Source organism: Rhinatrema bivittatum, chromosome 4, assembly GCF_901001135.1.
Source record: "Rhinatrema bivittatum chromosome 4, aRhiBiv1.1, whole genome shotgun sequence".
Taxonomy (NCBI): Eukaryota; Metazoa; Chordata; class Amphibia; order Gymnophiona; family Rhinatrematidae; genus Rhinatrema; species Rhinatrema bivittatum.
In genome coordinates this window covers 409,145,047-409,164,010 of record NC_042618.1, presented here as the reverse complement: position 1 = coordinate 409,164,010, position 18,964 = coordinate 409,145,047, and positions in this window count along the sequence as shown.

The following is an 18,964-nucleotide window of genomic DNA, read 5'->3' as shown; positions in this document are numbered from 1 at the left end:
CTCAAAAACTTACACTGGCTTCCCATCAACTATAGAATCCTGTTTAAGACCATGACCATTATCCACAAAACCATTTACCTTCAATCTACACTCCAACTCAAAATTCCACTCAACCTTCACTCCTCTGCAAGACCGATCAGAGCGGCATATAAAGGATCTCTACAGGAACCCCCCATGAAATCCTCACTTCACCCCTCCATTAGGAAACGTGCACTGTCCACTGCCGGACCCTCCCAATGGAACTCATTACCATCAGAGCTTCGACAGGAACAATGCCCTTTCACCTTCAGAAAGAAACTGAAAACATGGCTTTTCAAACTAGCCTTCCCCTAACCAATTCATAATTCCCTGTCAGTTCTACTCTGCTCCATTATAACTTCAGTAACTCTGGCTACCCTCTGGCTCCTACCTACTATTAGGCAAGCCACCCTGATTCGCAGCCCCCCCCCCCCCCCCCCCCCCGCTTTGACCTCGTCATTTCCCTTCCAACCCTTAACTCTACCTCCATCAATCCTGTGTAGATTTACGCACCCCGAAAAACTAACTGTTGTTTGATCTCCTTCTTGGTTACTTGTCAAGTTAAGTCTATAATCTACTTATTGTTTTCACTATATTCACACTGGGGCGGATTTTCAGAGCCCTGCTCGCCTAAATCCGCCCAAATCCGGGCGGATTTAGGCGAGCAGGGCCCTGCGCGCCGGTGAGCCTATTTTACATAGGCCTACCGGCGCGCGCAGAGCCCCGGGACTCGCGTAAGTCCCGGGGTTCTCCGAGGGGGGCGTGTCGGGGGCGGGCCCAGTCGTCGCGGCATTTCGGGGGCGTGTCGGCAGCGTTTTGGGGGCGGGTACGGGGGCGTGGCTATGGCCCGGGGTGGTCCGGGGGCGTGGCTGCGCCCTCCGTACCCGCCCCCAGGTCGCGGCCCGGCGCGCAAGAGGCCCGCTGGCGCGCGGGGATTTACTTCTCCCTCCGGGAGGCGTAAATCCCCGGAGAAAGGTAGGGGGGGGGTGTAGACAGGGCTGGGCGGGTGGGTTAGATAGAGGAAGGGAGGGGAAGATGAGGGGAGGGCGTTAGAGGATTCCCTCCAAGGCCGCTCCGATTTCGGAGCGGCCTTGGAGGGAACGGGGGTAGGCAGCGCGGCTCGGCGCGCGCCGGCTATACAGAATTCATAGCCTTGCGCGCGCCGATCCAGGATTTTAGTGGATACGCGCGGCTCCGCGCGTATCTACTAAAATCCAGCGTACTTTTGCTGGCGCCTGATGCGCCAGCAAAAGTACGCCTATTCGCGTTTTTTGAAAATCTACCCCACTATGTTTAGCCTATTCTTCCTTGCTCTCTTGTCTCGAATTGCAACACCCTGTTTTTTGTAACTTCCTCCTACGCGTTTGGTTATCCCCTGTTATACTGTAAATCGGTACGATAAGATATTTATCTTGAGCATTGGTATATTAAAAGTTTCTAAATAAATAAATAAATAATCACCTGGACCAGATGGTATACACCCCAGGGTTCTGAAGGAACTCAAAAATGAAATTTCAGACCTATTAGTAAAAATTTGTAACCTATCATTAAAATCATCCATTGTACCTGAAGTCTGGAGGATAGCTAATGTAACCCCAATATTTAAAAAGGGCTTCAGGGGCAATCCGGGAAACTACAGACCGGTTAGCCTGACTTCAGTGCCAGGAAAAATAGTGGAAAGTGTTCTAAGCATCAAAGTCACAGAACATATAGAAAGACATGGTTTAATGGAACAAAGTCAGCATGGCTTTACCCAAGGCAAGTCTTGCCTCACAAATCTGCTTCACTTTTTTGAAGGAGTTAATAAACATGTGGATAAAGGTGAACTGGTAGATGTAGTGTACTTGGATTTTCAGAAGGCGTTTGATAAAGTTCCTCACGAGAGGCTTCTAGGAAAAGTAAAAAGTCATGGTATTGTTGTGTTCCATGGCAGTGGCACCCCATGACCACGGCCCCCTACCTGATCTGCGGCGTTCCTTCACCGCGGGAGCCCCGGGGGAGGGCTCCAATTCGGGCCGTCGCACCCGTGCGGCCTCTGTCCTGCTCTCTGCAGGAGAAGCCGTCCTGCTCCCTTCTTGCAGCGTCCAGCAGCATCTCCCCTCCACGGGGGAAATCCAAGATGGCCACCGCCATCCTTAGGCGCGAGGCCGCGCCTCCTCCACAGATTTAAAGGGACCTAATCCCTTTAAATGGCTTCACCTGTTCCCTATCAGCTAGAGCAGGGGAAGTATAAAAGGCAGCTTCCTCTGCTCATCCAGCGACTTGGCAATGTCCTCCAGGGCTGTCTAGTCTGCTTGCTTCGGTGAGTTCTTTGATCTTGGATTGATGTTCCTCTTCGTCTTGGTGTTCCCGGTTCCTGACTTCGGATTGGCAAGCAGTGATTCTCTGGTGTACGACTTCGGACTGGTGAGTGACGACCCTCTGGCACTCAACCTAGGACTCCTTCAAGACTACCATCTCCAAGGGCCCACCTAAGTCCCAGCGGCCCAGGTCCCTACAGGCTCCTGAGGGGACCGCGGGCTTCCAGGGCGAAGTTCCAGTCAGCCCTTGCACCGACACCTAACCTCTCAAAGGTCCACCTAAGTCCCAGTGGTCTGGGTCCCTACGGGCTCCTCCTGGGGGGACCACAGACTTCCAGGGGTGAAGACACAGCTCCTCTTCTCGTCTCATCCTCCGTCTCCTCAGTCGCCTCAGTTCCCAGTGCCAAGGGTCAGCTGGTCCCGTCTTTGGCTCTGCCTCGCCACCCGACGAGAGAACCTACAGATCCTCCGCAAGGTATACCATCCTCCCGTCGGCCAAGGGTTCACAAGCCCGAGCATAGCAGGTATAGGTGGCGATGTCCTTTCGTGGATTACAAACTGGCTAAAAGACAGGAAATAGAGAGTAGGATTAAATAGACAATTTTCTCAGTGGAAGGGAGTAGGCAGTGGAGTGCCTCAGGGATCTGTATTGGGACCCTTACTTTTCAATATATTTATAAATGATCTGGAAAGAAATACGACGAGTGAGGTAATCAAATTTGCATATGATACAAAATTGTTCAGAGTAGTTAAATCATAAGCAGATTGTGATAAATTGCAGGAAGATCTTGTGAGACTGGAAAATTGGGCATCAAAATGGCAGATGAAATTTAATGTGGATAAGTGCAAGGTGATGCATATAGGGAAAAATAACCCATACTATAGTTACACAATCGGGCCAATTCAGTAAAGCCCGCTCTCCTGTGCGTGCGATTCAGTATGCTAATTAGGCCCGGCGGTAAAACCAGGTAAAAGGAGGCGCTAGGGACACTAGCGCATTCCTACTGCCTCCTTTTGGACTGGAATGGCGGCCGTTAGCGGGTTTGACAGCCGACGCTCAATTTTGCCGGCGTCGGTTCTCAAGCCCGCTGACAGCCACGGGCTCGGAAACCAGACGCCGGCAAAATTGAGCGTCCAGTTTTCGACCCAACAGCCGCGGGCCGACTTCAAATTTTTTTTTTTTTTTACTTTTGGAAAGTTTCGGGACCTCCGACTTAATATCGCCATGATATTAAGTCGGAGGGTGCACAGAAAAGCAGTTTTTACTGCTTTTCTGTGCACTTTCCCAGTGCCCGAAGAAATTAGCGCCTACCTTTGGGTAGGCGCTAATTTCTGAAAGCAAAATGTTCGGCTTGGCTACACATTTTGTTTTCTGAATCGCGCGGGAATACCTAATAGGGCCATCAACATGCATTTGCATGTTGCGGGCGCTATTAGGTTCGGGGGATTGGACGGGCGTTTTCGGCCCCTTACTGAATAAGGGGTAAGGGAAAACGCGCATCCAATGGCGGGTTAACAGTGCACTCCGTCGGAGCGCACTGTACTGTATCAGCCCAAATGATAAGGTTCCATATTAGGTGCTACCACCCAAGAAAGAGATCTAGGCATCATAGTGGATAACACATTGAAATCATCGGTTCAGTGTGCTGTGGCAGTCAAAAAAGCAAACAGAATGTTGGGAATTATTAGGAAGGGAATGGTGAATACAACAGAAAATGTCATAATGCCTCTGTATCACTCCATGGTGAGACCCCACCTTGAATACTGTATACAATTCTGGTCGCCGCATCTCAAAAAAGATATAATTGCAATGAAGAAGATACAGAGAAGGGTGACCAAAATGATAAGGGGAATAGAACAGTTCCCTATGAGGAAAGACTAAAGAGGTTAGGACTTTTCAGCTTGGAGAAGAGACGGTTGAGTGGGGATATGATAGAAGTGTTTAAAATCATGAGAGGTCTAGAACGGGTAGATGTGAATCGATTATTTAGTCTTTCGGATAATAGAAAGAGTAGGGGGCACTCCATGAAGTTAACATGTGGCACATTTAAAACTAATCGGAGAAAGTTCTTCTTCACTCAGTGCACAATTAAACTCTGGAATTTGTTGCCAGAGGACGTGGCTAGTTCAGTTAGTATAGCTGTGTTTAAAAAAGGATTGGATAAGTTCTTGGAAGAGAAGTCCATTACCTGCTATTAATTAAGTTGACTTAGAAAATAGCCACTGCTATTACTACAACGGTAACATGAAATAGACTTAGTTTTTGGGTACTTGCCAGGTTCTTATGGCCTGGATTGGCCACTGTTGGAAACAGGATGCTGGGCTTGATGGACCCTTGGTCTGACCCAGTATGGCATGTTCTTATGTTCTTATGGCCTTCTCAGCGTCCAGATAAATTACCAATCCAGCAGTCTTATCGCGCTTAGCCACAGCCATCAAATCAAATAACCATCTAGTATTATCCACTGAAGAAATAATCCTTAACAAAGCCTGACTGATCCTGCCCTATCGGAGACTCCAGGCAATTTTCCAGCCGAAACTGTAGTACCTTAGCCAAAAGCTTCATATCCACATTTAGCAGGGAGATGGGCCTATAAGCTTCCGGCTCGGTAGCGTCTCACCTAGGCTTGAGAAGCTGAATAATATTAGCATCCATCAGTGTTCCCGCTTGCTCTGGGTGCTGCTACAGATACTCACATAAGAATTTCAGAGGGCCAATCAACTCTGAAAAAAGCACTTGTAAAAATCTATTGGATAGCTGTCCGGCCCAGGACTTTTCCTAGGAGGAAGCTGCAAAATCGCTTCCTGAAGTTTCAGTTTAGAAATGGGTGCTGCCAATTTATCCTTCGAGCGAGAGTCAAAGTTGGTGAATCCAACCCCTCCATATAACTGGCTATCACCGTGTCAGGGGCCTGTCCCTCCGCAGAATGCAAAGAGACAAAAAATTCCTTAAACTGTGTTTTAATGCTGTCGTTTGTCTAAAGCATTGCACTATCCACTTGCTTAATCTTCATGATCAAGATACACTGAGTCCGCCTCTGCAATAAGTGCGCCAACGTAACTCCCACCTTATTTCCAATTCGTAATACCGCTGTCTAGAATATTGCATGGCTTTTTCTACATCCTCCAGTTGTAACTCTCTGAGATCCACCCTGCACTTTTCTAAAGCCTGACAAAGGCGATATGAACCTTCACATTTATGTGCTCATTCTAAATAACCTATTTTCTGCTCCAGAGACTGTTTATGCCAGAGTCTTTCTTTCTTGCGATGCGAAGTAAAATTGATAATATGACCCCACAATACTGTTTTCAAAGTTTCCCATAGCAATACTGGAGAATATTCAGCCAAGTTATGGATCTCAAAGAACTCTGCCACGGCCTGTCGGATCATGTTGCAAAAGGGCTTGTGATGCAACAGGGAGGCATTTCGCCTCCAACTTTTACCCTGTGAAGACTGTGGAGCCAGCTGAATTGGCAACCAAACCAGGGTGTGATCCGAAATGACTCAAGGCAAAATATTTGCAAGACCCACTTTACTCATTAACACTCGAAAGCAAAGGAAAAAATCTATACGGCTATGAGATTGAAACCGAAGTGAATAATAAGTGAAATCTTTGCCAGTCAAGTTTTGCTCCCTCCAAACGTCTAACAACCCTAACGCATCATCATTGCCTGCAGTGTATCTGCCAATCCACCTGTCTGGCCGCCCACAGACCTATCTGCTTTGGGATCTAGACAGACATTCCAATCCCCACCAATCACAGTTGGATAAGTCGAAAAGGTCTCAACCACCCTGCCCAGTTTAGTATAGAACTCCTGCTGCCATGCATTTGGTCCAAAGAACATTCCATTAACCCATACCTGCCATCCCCATCTGACTGGACCTTATGCACCACTAGTGGGGCAGATCTGTGTATAAGGATGTAAACACCATGACTTTTGGAGTTAAAAGAGGCATATTCAATACATCCCACCCAGTCCCTAACTAATTTAGAGTGCTCCAAATCAGTCAAGTGTGATTCCTGAAGAAGCGCCACATGAGCCTCCTTTTTTTACAGTAATCCAGAATGTGCCTTCTTTTGATTGGTGACCCAATTCCCCAAACATTTAGGGAGACTATATTAAGAGAAGAACTAGCCATATTCATAAATCAAAATTAACATACCACCCCAAAACAATGATAAGAGAAAGCTGGTGCCTGCATCTGACAGTTTTATTACCTACACCCTTAAAGGAGGATCTATAAATCCCCAACCCAAACATTACATCCAGGCACCCAAACTGGGAAACTCCTAGGATGACCCAACCCAGAAACCCTCCCCTTGATTAATCTCCTACCCAACAGATGAGAGCCAAGACAAATCAACTCTAAACCTTGCCATCTCAAACCCAACCCACCCATTCACCTCAAGCCATTCAGAATAAAATATTGAGAATCCAACAGTCCTGCATTCAGTCCCATTAAAAAAAATAAAGGCCTGGGTCGCAAAAAAAGCGCAATCCACTTTGTGACTCTTCTTCCATATGTCTTCAGCTCTCACAAATGAAGCTCTAACATGAATATCCAGATCCACACTGTCAAATTCGACCATTGACATCTGTACTACATGAGTCCATTGCCATCCAGGACCCAGAATTGCATATCCCTGGCACATTATTAGCAGGGGAAAAAAAGGAACCATATACCTTTCCCACTCATTCCCCCACCCAAGCCCTGAACCACCCCAGAAACATGCCCCATCATGCCCTTACACCCCTTCTCTCTCCATTCCCCTCCCCATTGATGTACAATATGCAATAGAAATAATCCAACTGTGATTGGTGGGGATTGGAATGTCTGTCTAGATCCCAAAGCAGATAGGTCTGTGGGCGGCCAGACAGGTGGATTGGCAGATACACTGCAGGCAATGATGATGCGTTAGGGTTGTTAGAAAAAGGACTAATTAGCATGGAGAAGCATTAAATATAAGCTCCCTTTCCCAAGAAAACTCACTGAGGAAAGAGATGAGGAAAAATAAGGGAGAGAGAACAAATCCCATTCCACACTAGTTAATAAAAGATATCAAGCATCAGGCAGCTCCACACCGCATCATTGGAGTCATTATCTTCTTCCCTATTCAACTCCTAAAGAGGGTCTGCACCGCTTGCACAGATTTGCAGATCACTGGTTTGCCACCATGAATTGCCCTCAGCTGCACTGGGTAAAGCATGGTGTACTTCAGGCCCCTGTTCCTCAGCTCCCGTCTAACCCCCGCAAATGCCATCCAGGACTTCTTCACCTCTGCAGAAAAGTCCTGGGACAGGAATAAATGCGCTCCCTGATAGCATATTTCTTTCTGTTGCTGTCCTGCATCCATAAGCCAGCATTTATCCATGAAATTATGTACAAGGATAAACAGCCCTAGGCCTTTCATTTGCTTTAGGCATCGGTGCCAGTGCATAATGTGCACGGTCTAGCTTTATTCTTCTCCCCTTGAAATCAGCCTTAACCAGCTCCAGCAGCCAGCTAGAAAAAAAGGTTATCGCATCAGCCCCTTTCACTTTCTCGGGCACCCCTATTTTTCTCAAATTGTTGAGCCAATTTCAGTTTTCCAAATCATCTTGCTTTTCAGCCATTCTGCCACGTGTGATCTCCAGGGCCTTTAGCTGCTGCCGTGTGACAGTCGGGGACATTTCCATCTCCTCCACCCTTTCAGTAATATTGTCCAGCCACGCTGTGGCCTCCCCCAATGTTGATACAACCTGCAACATGCGATCAACCACTGACTCAAGTTTAGCATCGAGGCTGGCATGGATCTTATCGCCAAGCTGGTTTATGGCAACTTTCACCGCTTCCATGATGTCCACCAGAAGTGCACCATCAGCCATGCTGTCTTCATCGGAAGCAGCCTCCTCACTGTAGTCCGCTTTTTCAATCGCTGATTTCCTGCAAGTGCATTTAGCAGGCACCGCTTGGTCCCCCCACAACATTGGCAAGGACTTCTTCATTGTCTTCTCTACCATCACTAATAAGGGGAGCCCACAAAAAAGTAGGAGGTTTGGTCAGTTTCAAGGGCATGAAGCCAGGAGCTCAGGGGATCAGCATCTGCTCAGCAGCCCTGCCTCACTGGAAGTCTGTAGTGAAACAGTTTTTGACATGTCACACATGAAGTCGTCATTCTTGTCCTCCCTAAGTTTTTTATTTTTGATCATAGGTGGTTTTATAATTACTAACAACATTATAAGCATGACAGTTGTGCTTCAGCTTTGGATTTGTTTTTCTAGGCACACAGTTGCTGTAAATTAGATAAAGATTCTGAGCTAAAAGGTTATTGAACAAACAGGAAGCCAGTTGACATTCCGTCTAAGATTATAGAAGATTCTTGAACAGATACAAGGCCAGTTGATAATCCAATTAATATTGAGTCATAGATAATATCATACGAGGCAAGGATAATTAGCATGGAGACTGGGAGCAAATTACCATATGGCCATTCAGATTATTTGTTTATAACAGAAAGCCAATCTTAGAAATTTTGGCAGTTATGCAATATAGTTTGGGAATGAAAATGTACAAGTAAAATTTCTATATAAAGCTGTGCTAATCAATACAATTATTTGAGATGGAGTTTATGTTGTTGCCTTGCGTGACACTCTGCCTTTCCATTTATTATTTAATATTTATATTATTTTATATTATTTAAATTAAAAAAATTTCTCTACAGCTGTTGACTCTTAAGTGTCTATTTTCAGAGAACCACTACAACCTCAACTGAGCTATGGCACCATAAGTCTTCATTCATAACTACCCAGAAACTTATCTCCATTTTATAAACACCCTTCCCAACTAGCCCAGTGTTAGCGCTCACCCCGCCAGGAGGGCGGAGTGAGCGATCTGATAGGCTTGGCTCCTGTAGGAGGAGAGGTTAGCAATCTGTTAGTGCTCTGCTCCCCCAGAAGGAAGGAGTTGGCAAAGTATTATGCTTTGTTCCTGTAGAAAGAGGAGCCAGCAACCTGTATGATCCTCACAGGGAGTAGGCTATCTGATATGGTCTGATGTGGGTTGGCTCCCACAGAGTGGCAGATGATGATACCGCTCTATTAGTATAAGAAGCAACACTTAGTAGAAATAGTGAATCCGTGGGCCGATGGCAGATGACAGCGCCCTCAAGTGGAGATCCTGAGAGGGACTACCGGCTAGGCTGGAGTATTGAGACAAACACGGATAGTTCTTTATTAGACTGTAAGTAGAACCACCAGAGCTGGCAGTAGTGAGCTAATGTGCCTGGCAGGGCTGAAGTCCCTCAGATACTGGAATCACAATCTCTGAGTTGCTGAGCTGTATGGAGAGACTATAGGTAGTGAGTAGACAGGGTATGCTGGACATATAACCAGTGGTAGATGATACACTCACACTTGTAGATATCTGTAATGTCTTCTTAAGCAACAGAGAGTCTTCAGTATTCAGGAACAGGAGCCGCAGGCGAATACTGGTTCCTATAGGCAGTCTGAAATAGAACTCACAATAACTGTATGGGATGGCTTCTGGAATAGAAGAGAGGCTAGGAGAGATTTAGGAAAATAGGCCCTCGTGGAGCAAGTGCCGGTTCCAATTGTAAATCTGTAATAGTAATCCATAAGATATAGGTATGCGATATCTTCTGAGGAAGAAGAGAGTCTGAAAAAGGTATTAGGAACATAGGCCCTCGTGGAGCGAGTACCGGTTTCTATCTGCAATCTGCAATGGTAACTCACGATCTCCGTACCTGCGATAATGTCTTAGACTGAAGGGAGTCTTAGAGATTAGGAACATGGCCCTCGTGGAGCGAGTACCGGTTCCTGTCTGTAATAGGACTCACTGTGTTCAAGTCTGCATTCGCCTCCAGGCAATAGGAGTCTTCTGAGTCTTCGGGAACTTAGGCCTTCGAGGAGCAAGTACCGGATCCCGTCCAACAATTTGAAATCAAGAAGAGAGAGAGCGGGGCCCCCGAGGAGCGGGTACCCCTAGGTGAGTCTGTAGAGGCAGAGCAACGGAGAAAGGATTCCCCGAGAGTTGCGAGGAAGGGGTTCCTACCCTTGTCCTTGCTAACTCGAATTGAATTAGCAATCATAGACCTTTTATGTTGGAAGCAGATGACGTCACTATGGGGGACGCCCCCGAGGTTCGCGCCCTTGCTGGTACAAAGTCTGGAGTGTGCACGCCCTTACGTCATCAGGAACATGGCGGATCCGTAGCATCATGCCAGCCCGGGGATTCCAGGAAGAAAATGGCGAAGAGAAGCTGCGGCCGTATCTGTCCGTCAGACCCAAAGGGAGTCGCCACAAAGGTAGAGAGGGTGGAGCGAGGGCGAGAATAGGCACGAACACAACACCCAGCCATTACTGTGATGGTCCTTAGTCAGGGGCCACAGGCCACAGCTCCTTCCAAAGCCCAGTACATGTGTACTCTGAATTTGATCATTAGTGGAGTGGTTTACAGGCCTCCAAACCAAAAGGAAGAGCTGGACAGAGATCTGGTTGAAGACATCCATAAGATAGGTAAGAAAGGGGAAGTGGTGATCATTGGTGACTTTAATATGCCAGATGTAGACTGGAAAATCCCATCTGCAGAATCTAAAAACAGTAGAGCAATACTGGATGCCATGCAAGTATCTTTGTTCAAACAAATGGTATTGGAACCCACAAGAGAAGGAACTATTCTCGACTTAGTGCTCAATAATGGAGAAATCGTCTCTGATGTCAAGGTGGGCGCCCACCTCAGCACCAGTGATCATCAAACGGTATGGTTTAATATCACTAAAAGAATATGGAAAAGGAGCACAAAGACCAGAGTTTTACAGTTCAAAAACACAGACTTTGAGGAAATGGGGAAGTACCTAGAGGAAGAACTAAATGGATGGGAAAATGAGAGAGATGTGGATCAACAGTGGACCAATCTAAAAGGAGCAATCGCCAAGGCAACTGCTCTATATGTTAGAAATGTAAAGAAAAGCAAAAGAAAAATGAAACCTATCTGGTTCTCAAAGGAGGTGGCTGACAAAATTAAAGCTAAAAGAACTGCATACAAGAAATACAAAAGATCCCAAAGGAAGGAGCACAAAGAAGAATATTTGTATCAACTGAGGGAGACAAAGAAATTAATCAAGTTGGCAAAAAGTCAAGCAGAAGAGAGGATTGCCAAGGAGATAAAATATGGTGACAAAACATTTTTCAGATACATCAGCGAAAAGAGAAAGGTCCAAAGTGGTATAGTGAAATTGAAAGGTGGAAATGATCAATGTGTGGAGGGAGACGAAGAAATGGCAGAAATATTAAACGAATACTTCAGCTCTGTGTTCACTAAAGAAGACCCTGGAGAAGGACCATCTCTACACAACAAGAAACTGGAGGGAAGCGGAACAGAGGAAAATCCATTTACAGTAGATAATGTATGGGAAGAGCTAAAGAATCTGAAAGTGGACAAAGCCATGGGGCCTGATGGGATTCATCCAAGGATATTGAGGGAGCTCAGAGATGTGCTGGCGGGACCGCTGTGCGACCTGTTCAATAGATCCCTAGAAACGGGAGTGGTGCCGAGTGATTGGAGAAGAGCGGTGGTGGTCCCGCTTCACAAGAGTGGGAACAGAGAGGAGGCTGGTAACTACAGACCGGTTAGCCTCACTTCAGTGGTGGGAAAAGTAATGGAGTCACTGTTGAAAGAGAGAATAGTGAACAGTCCGGAGAATTGATGGACCAGAGGCAGCATGGATTCACCAGAGGAAGATCCTGTCAGACAAATCTGATTGACTTTTTTGACTGGGTAACCAAGGAATTGGATAGAGGAAGAGCGCTCGATATCATATACTTGGATTTCAGCAAAGCTTTTGATACAGTTCCGCACAGGAGACTGGTGAATAAAACGAGAAGCTTGGGAGTGAGTGCCGAGGTGGTGACCTGGATTGCAAATTGGTTGACGGACAGAAGACAATGTGTGATGGTAAATGGAACCTTCTCTGAAGAGAGAGCGGTTTTAAGTGGTGTACCGCAAGGATCGGTGTTGGGACCGGTCCTGTTCAATATCTTTGTGAGCGACATTGCGGACGGGATAGAAGGTAAGGTTTGTCTTTTTGCGGATGACACTAAGATCTGCAACAGAGTGGACACGCCGGAAGGAGTGGAGAGAATGAGACGGGATCTAAGGAACTGGAAGAGTGGTCGAAGATATGGCAGCTGAGATTCAATGCCAAGAAGTGCAAAGTCATGCATATGGGGAGTGGAAATCCAAATGAACTGTATTCAATGGGGGGGGAAAGGCTGATGTGCACGGAGCAGGAGAGGGACCTTGGGGTGATGGTGTCTAATGATCTGAAGTCGGCGAAACAATGCGACAAGGCGATAGCTAAAGCCAGAAGAATGCTGGGCTGCATAGAGAGAGGAATATCGAGTAAGAAAAGGGAAGTGATTATTCCCTTGTACAGGTCCTTGGTGAGGCCTCACCTGGAGTACTGTGTTCAGTTCTGGAGACCGTACCTTCAAAAAGACAAAGACAAGATGGAGGCGGTACAGAGAAGGGCGACCAGGAAGGTGGAGGATCTTCATCGGATGACGTACGAGGAGAGATTGAAGAATCTAAATATGTACACCCTGGAGGAAAGGAGGAGCAGAGGTGATATGATACAGACTTTCAGATACTTGAAAGGTGTTAATGATCAAAAGACAACGACAAACCTTTTCCTAAGGAAAAAAATCAGCAGAACCAGGGGTCACGATTTGAAGCTCCAGGGAGGAAGATTCAGAACCAATGTCAGGAAGTATTTCTTCACGGAGAGGGTGGTGGATGCCTGGAATGCCCTTCCGGAGGATGTGGTGAAGACCAGAACTGTGAAGGACTTCAAAGGGGCGTGGGATAAACACTGTGGATCCATAAAGTCAAGAGGCTGCCAATGAAGAGTGGGTGACTCGCCAGAATGATGGCTACTGCCTGGAGTCAATACCCTTATTAAATAAACATACACAGGCTTGACTCCAACATCGCTCTAAGCTTCAACAGCAAGAGGAAATGTGGAAAAAAGAATTCACACTCACAAAGAGGGGAGTAGCTGGCTTGTTACGGCGGTTACTACCCCAAATCAAATAAGCCTGATACTTCACTTTCAATGCATATACAGCATAGTTCTCTGATTCAACGGCAGGGGAGAAGAAAAGAGGGTTCGCACTCACAAAGCGGGGAGTAGCTGGCTTGTTACGGCGGTTACTACCCCAAACCAAATGGGCCTGATACTTCACTTTCGATGCACATCCAGCATGGCTCTCTGCTTCAACGGCATGGGAGAAGACTTATACGTCACGCATATCCAGCATAGCTCCCTGCTTCAACGGCAGGGGAGAAGAAAAACAACCAATAAGGGCTAATAACATAGTCTGGGTAAAACAAATAAGCATGGGTGCAGCTTGCTTATTGCGGCGGCTACTACCCCAAACTAATCAAGCTAGATATTTCACTTGGATGCAGCTCCATCACTGCTCTCTACATTAAAGGTGGGGATGGAAGGGAAATAGAACCAAGAGCTAAGAGAAACAGATAAGTATGAGAGAAAATATGTGTGAAGCTTGCTGGGCAGACTAGATGGGCCATTTGGTCTTCTTCTGCCGTCATTTCTATGTTTCTATGTTTCTAAGTTGTCACCATTGTATGATGATCAAGGCTCTCTCCCTCCAGAGGCTATGAATGCTGCCTCTACAGCATCCCCAGGTGGCCAAAGGAGCAGAAACTGGATTCTAGAATTGATCCCAGATCTCTCACATGGCAATGGACCACTGAACTACTGGACTGAACCCAAGATCCAGGTTTCAGCTCCAGTTCAAATTCTTCTGTTTTGAGCTGGCCAGGAATCTGAATGAAGTGTTCACAGACCCTGAGGAGGTCATACCAGGTACCTCTGTGCAGGTGGCATTTGTTGGCTGACTTTAGCTCAGGATTAAATTCTGATTCCAAGTAAACTCAGTTAGCTCCCCAGTTGAACCAGTCATTGATTCATTCTTATACTCTCCTTGTTGCAGACAGAAAAGACTGGAGGTGATAAATTACCAATGAAACAAACATGTGAGGTTTGTGATGATAGAAATTTTTTTGTGCCAAAGCAGAATTTTTGGTCTGCTACAAATGAGCTTTTTAATTTTTGTTTTTCATCTGTCAGAGCATGGCTTACTCACAATCACTTGGCTCTCAACCTCAATAAAGCCAAGACTTCCTTTGACTGATGCTCCCTCCTTTTTTTGAGAATTGTAAGATCCATGTCTCTGCCTCTGTTCACAATCTCGGGATTATCTTGGATTACTACGAAGCCACAAATTAAATCCCTGGTTAAATCTTCTTTTGCTAGGTTGAAGATGATGCACAGATTATAATTTCTAATCTTCTTCTGGTTTTAGATTTGTTTTACAGGCTTTAGTCTTGAAAGAATTATACTATTGTAATTTTCTTCTGCTAGGCTTACCAGCAACTTCTTTGAGGGCTCTTCAGATGGTCTAGAACTCTGCTGCCAGACTGCTCACAGGCCAAAGGAGCATTAGCTTTCATTAAGTACAAACATTGTTTTATCGGCCTTTAAAAGGCTCCATTTTAACATCTCTCCCTGGGCTAATGCCATTTTGAAATTTTATACACCTACTCGTTCCCTACGTTCTTCAAGCTGGTGCTTACTGGAAATTCCATCATTCCACAGGATGTACCTTACAGAGGCCTGAGAGCAAGCTTTTTCTATTGTCGGCCCATAGTTGTGGAATGAGCTCCCAGATACAATTAGAAGTATAACATGTATTACTATGTTTAAATAAGCAATAATAACTAATTTCTTCAAAGCAGCTTTCAGTAAAGAGATACATATAGGTAATTGTCCCTGTTTCTTCTTTTGAATAACTATTTTGCCCTCTTTAGTGTCATCTGTGGGGCTGCATCAAATTGTCTTATGGTTGAGTCCCTTTATGTACTTGTATTCAGAAGGCTTTCTCTCTTTGGGGGTTACCGTTACCGCGGGATTCAGTAAGCTGTGCGCCATAAGAAAATCCAGGCCTTTGTCTCTTTTTGCAGGCATATTATTATTTTTTATTTACTTTGTCAATTTGTTTGTTTGATTTTGTAAAGTATATTGTTTTATTGCTATATTATTTAAAAGTCTTATTTTTATTATTTTATTTTTTTAACCTATGTATCTCAATTTATAATCTGCCATGAACAATGGATACATGCAGAATATAAAATATAAATAAATAAATAGTATAGCTGACTAGTATTATAGGATGGAAGGGAGAATGGGGTGAGGAAGAAAAAATTTTTACATCACATCTGTACTGTAGTTGAAAAGTTCTTCTTGAGCAGGCCAACAGTGTGTGAACTCTGTGATGAGGATATATTTATATACTATAAAAAAGCAGTGTGTTGCATTCAAAAGAACAGAGAAGAAGCTTTTCATTGTACTGAAGATAATGAATTAAACTGTCAGCATTGTTTATTTATTTATTTAAATGTTTTCTAAACCGATATTCCAAATGAAGTTCATAAGATCGTAACAGTTTACATAAAAACATTCATAGATAAAATAACATACAAGTTTATTACCCTAGATAAAATAACATCACAGTAAACTCACATATAAAATAAAGGATTATTAATAACATATAAACAATTCCAGTGGGATATTTTCCAGAGCATCTTATTTATCAAGTGGGTTATCTGAATGCTAAGGCTATGGGGCAGATTTTCTAAGTTCGCAGAACTTAGAAAATCCGATGGTAACAGGGGGTGGGGGGGGGGGGGCGGTGCTGTGCTAGCCAACAGCGATCGCACAGCTGCTGTGCGATCGCTGCCGGCGACGCGCCGAATAACTTCACCATAAAAGGCTCTTTAACCTTTTCGCTGTCTGCGCCGTCTTCGCGGAGTCGGCCCCGGTGATGACCCGACTTCTCCTCTTCCGGAGCCGACTCCGCCCCGATGTCCCCTTCGCAGGCGTGCGCTACGAGTTCTAGCTATCGATAGCCTTAGAAAATAAGGCCCTATGTTAAGTTATAGGCATTTTTAAAGAGCCACGTTTTTAGGTCACACTTGAAGTTCTTTTTATCCGATGTTGTTCTTAGTTCTTCAGGCATAGAGTTCCAGAGTTTAGGGCCAGCTACAGATAACAGCCTGTCTCTTGTTTGAGTCATTATTGCCTCAAATGAAAGTAATTTTTTTTCCCACCGAAGACAAACATAGAGAAGGACTGAGATTTTCAAATCAATTTTTTCCATATGGTGGAGATTTTGCAGGTCTGCATGAAAAATGGTTCTGTTCCCTACTCTCTGAAAAATGACCGTTAAGTCTATCTTCAAAGGAAAAAACTATAGTTAAACTCTGATCAACACACTATGTTCTTGTGATTCAAGCAAACATATTTATAGTAACAAATAATTTGGAACAAATGGGACAAGGATGTATTATTTCTTTCTTTCAGGAATTTAAGGGCATTTGCCCATTTTGCATCTATGTGAAAAATGCTTAGTACATCTGACCCAGGTGTCCTGAATACCAAGTTCTAAAATCGTATTCATATTATTTATAGATATTTGATATTCCAACCTTTTCCCAAGCATGGTCTCGAGGCAGATTAATAGCTTAAAGTTGTCTGTTTTCTTGAGTTTTTCTGGCAAGATATTTATTTTGTAATATTTTGGGGATTGCTGAAGTTCTTCACTCACATTATTATTATTTTATTTCCGTTGCCTCTATGCCTGGAACCTGCACAGCACTTGCTATTAAATCTGTTTAAGAAAGGTGCTCTATATTGACACCAAGAAATTCAGGAAGACTTTGAAAATTGTTCATTACTTGTTTTTAAGCCATATGAATAAATCATGTACTGAATTATCATGCTCCAGCACGTCTGACTTCACCTGCTGATATATACATTATGCTAATTTAGAAATTACAAATAAAGTGTTGGGCTGAGAGATGATGGATATAGAGTTTCCAGACTACACACACTTTGTTTATATATACTCAAGCATACACACTCTGTGTAAACACATAGAAGATATGGGCATATACTATCTGTGCTGCCACAGAGGCCCTGATCAATATATGTTCTCCCTCCCTTCCATGGCCCTGTAAACATAAATATGTTTATACAAGTTTATTTACTACCATATTCCCTAAAACCTAAGTTGTTTATAAAAGAGTTAAGAAGGAGTCAAAAATATTTTAAACAAAATGCCATCTCACTCAAGTACTTTTTGTCTCAGTAGAACCATACAGTATAGACCTCAGTAGAATAAAATATGAATACTGCTTCCTCCTTTTAAAAAGCAACAGAATCGCATCTAGTAAAGGGATGCATCGGGTGTTTCCTAATCACAGGTTAGTGTTAGAATCAACAGGTGCCCCTGGCAGTCATGGGTTTTATTTGATAAAAGATTCTCCTTGTCAGAGTGGCAAAACATACCTAATCATGGAGCTACCACCTGAAAGACCCATCCAGTCAAGGAGTAAATCTGATATAAATACCTAGTCAATAGATCTACCCATTCAAAGATCTATCTGGTCAAAAAAAAAAGCTATTTGATTATGGAATATCCTTAGTTAAAGGTTCACCTATGCCGTTAGACCAACTAATCAAGGAAGTCACCTCCACCAGTAGACCACCTAATCAAGGTTTCCATCAGGCCAAGAAGCACAACTATAGCAGTTAAAGAGGTTATCCATTAATCCAATAAAGATCCCTTTGATCAAGAAAGCCTTCTTCATAATAATTCCTGGTTAAGAATTCCATCTGGCTGACAGCTAATTTCATACGTCTATTGACAATGTAAATTTGAAGTTCACGACACGGTGCTAACTAGATTTCTCAAATTACAACTTGCCTGTTTATCAGAATTACCTGCTGGAATGATCTAATTTTTAAGTCTTTGGTTTTGTCCTAATATATTTTAAATTTTTAAATATTTGTATGCTGATTTTCTTAGTAAAATATCTGTAGATTTTCATAGGACCCCAAACACTGATTTTCTAAAATTAAACAAGATCTCAATCCATGTAAACTGCTTTCAGACTTTGCATGTGTTATAGAGTTCTGAGAAGGAACAGCATGCAGATTAATATCAATATTTCCTGAGATCCATAATGGTAAAAGAAAGTGGTTGCAAGCAGGAGTTTTTAGCAGCTCTAAATAATTATTTTACCCTTACAATACAATAAATTCATAAACAAACCAGAGAGTTTGTTGTAACTTCTATCTGAATTGTACTAAATTTTGTATAGTGCTCTTCCTAGATAGGGTGAAATCTTAATCAGTCCTAATACAGACTTGTGATTCACAGTTGTCTCTGTGCATCTCTTTAGAAAAGTTGGAAATGTGCTCCCTGTCTGAGCTGAATTAAGTATAAAGAAAGAATTTGCTGCGTTAACACCATTACTGTGTAAAAATATTCAAAAAGACTCACTGTCCATTGAATTAAACCTTCTTCTAAGTAAGTTCAGTGATCTCCAAGTATTGATTCAGAGGAAGGCAGAAAATAATTGCAGCTTGTAATGAATAAGGTCAATGAATAATATCTTAGTGGCAAAGCTATAATATTGGGGTGAATGTGAGAGAATCAAACTTAATACGTAATTCTACTACCTGCTGTATCATTGTATGAATTTACATTGTGGTAAT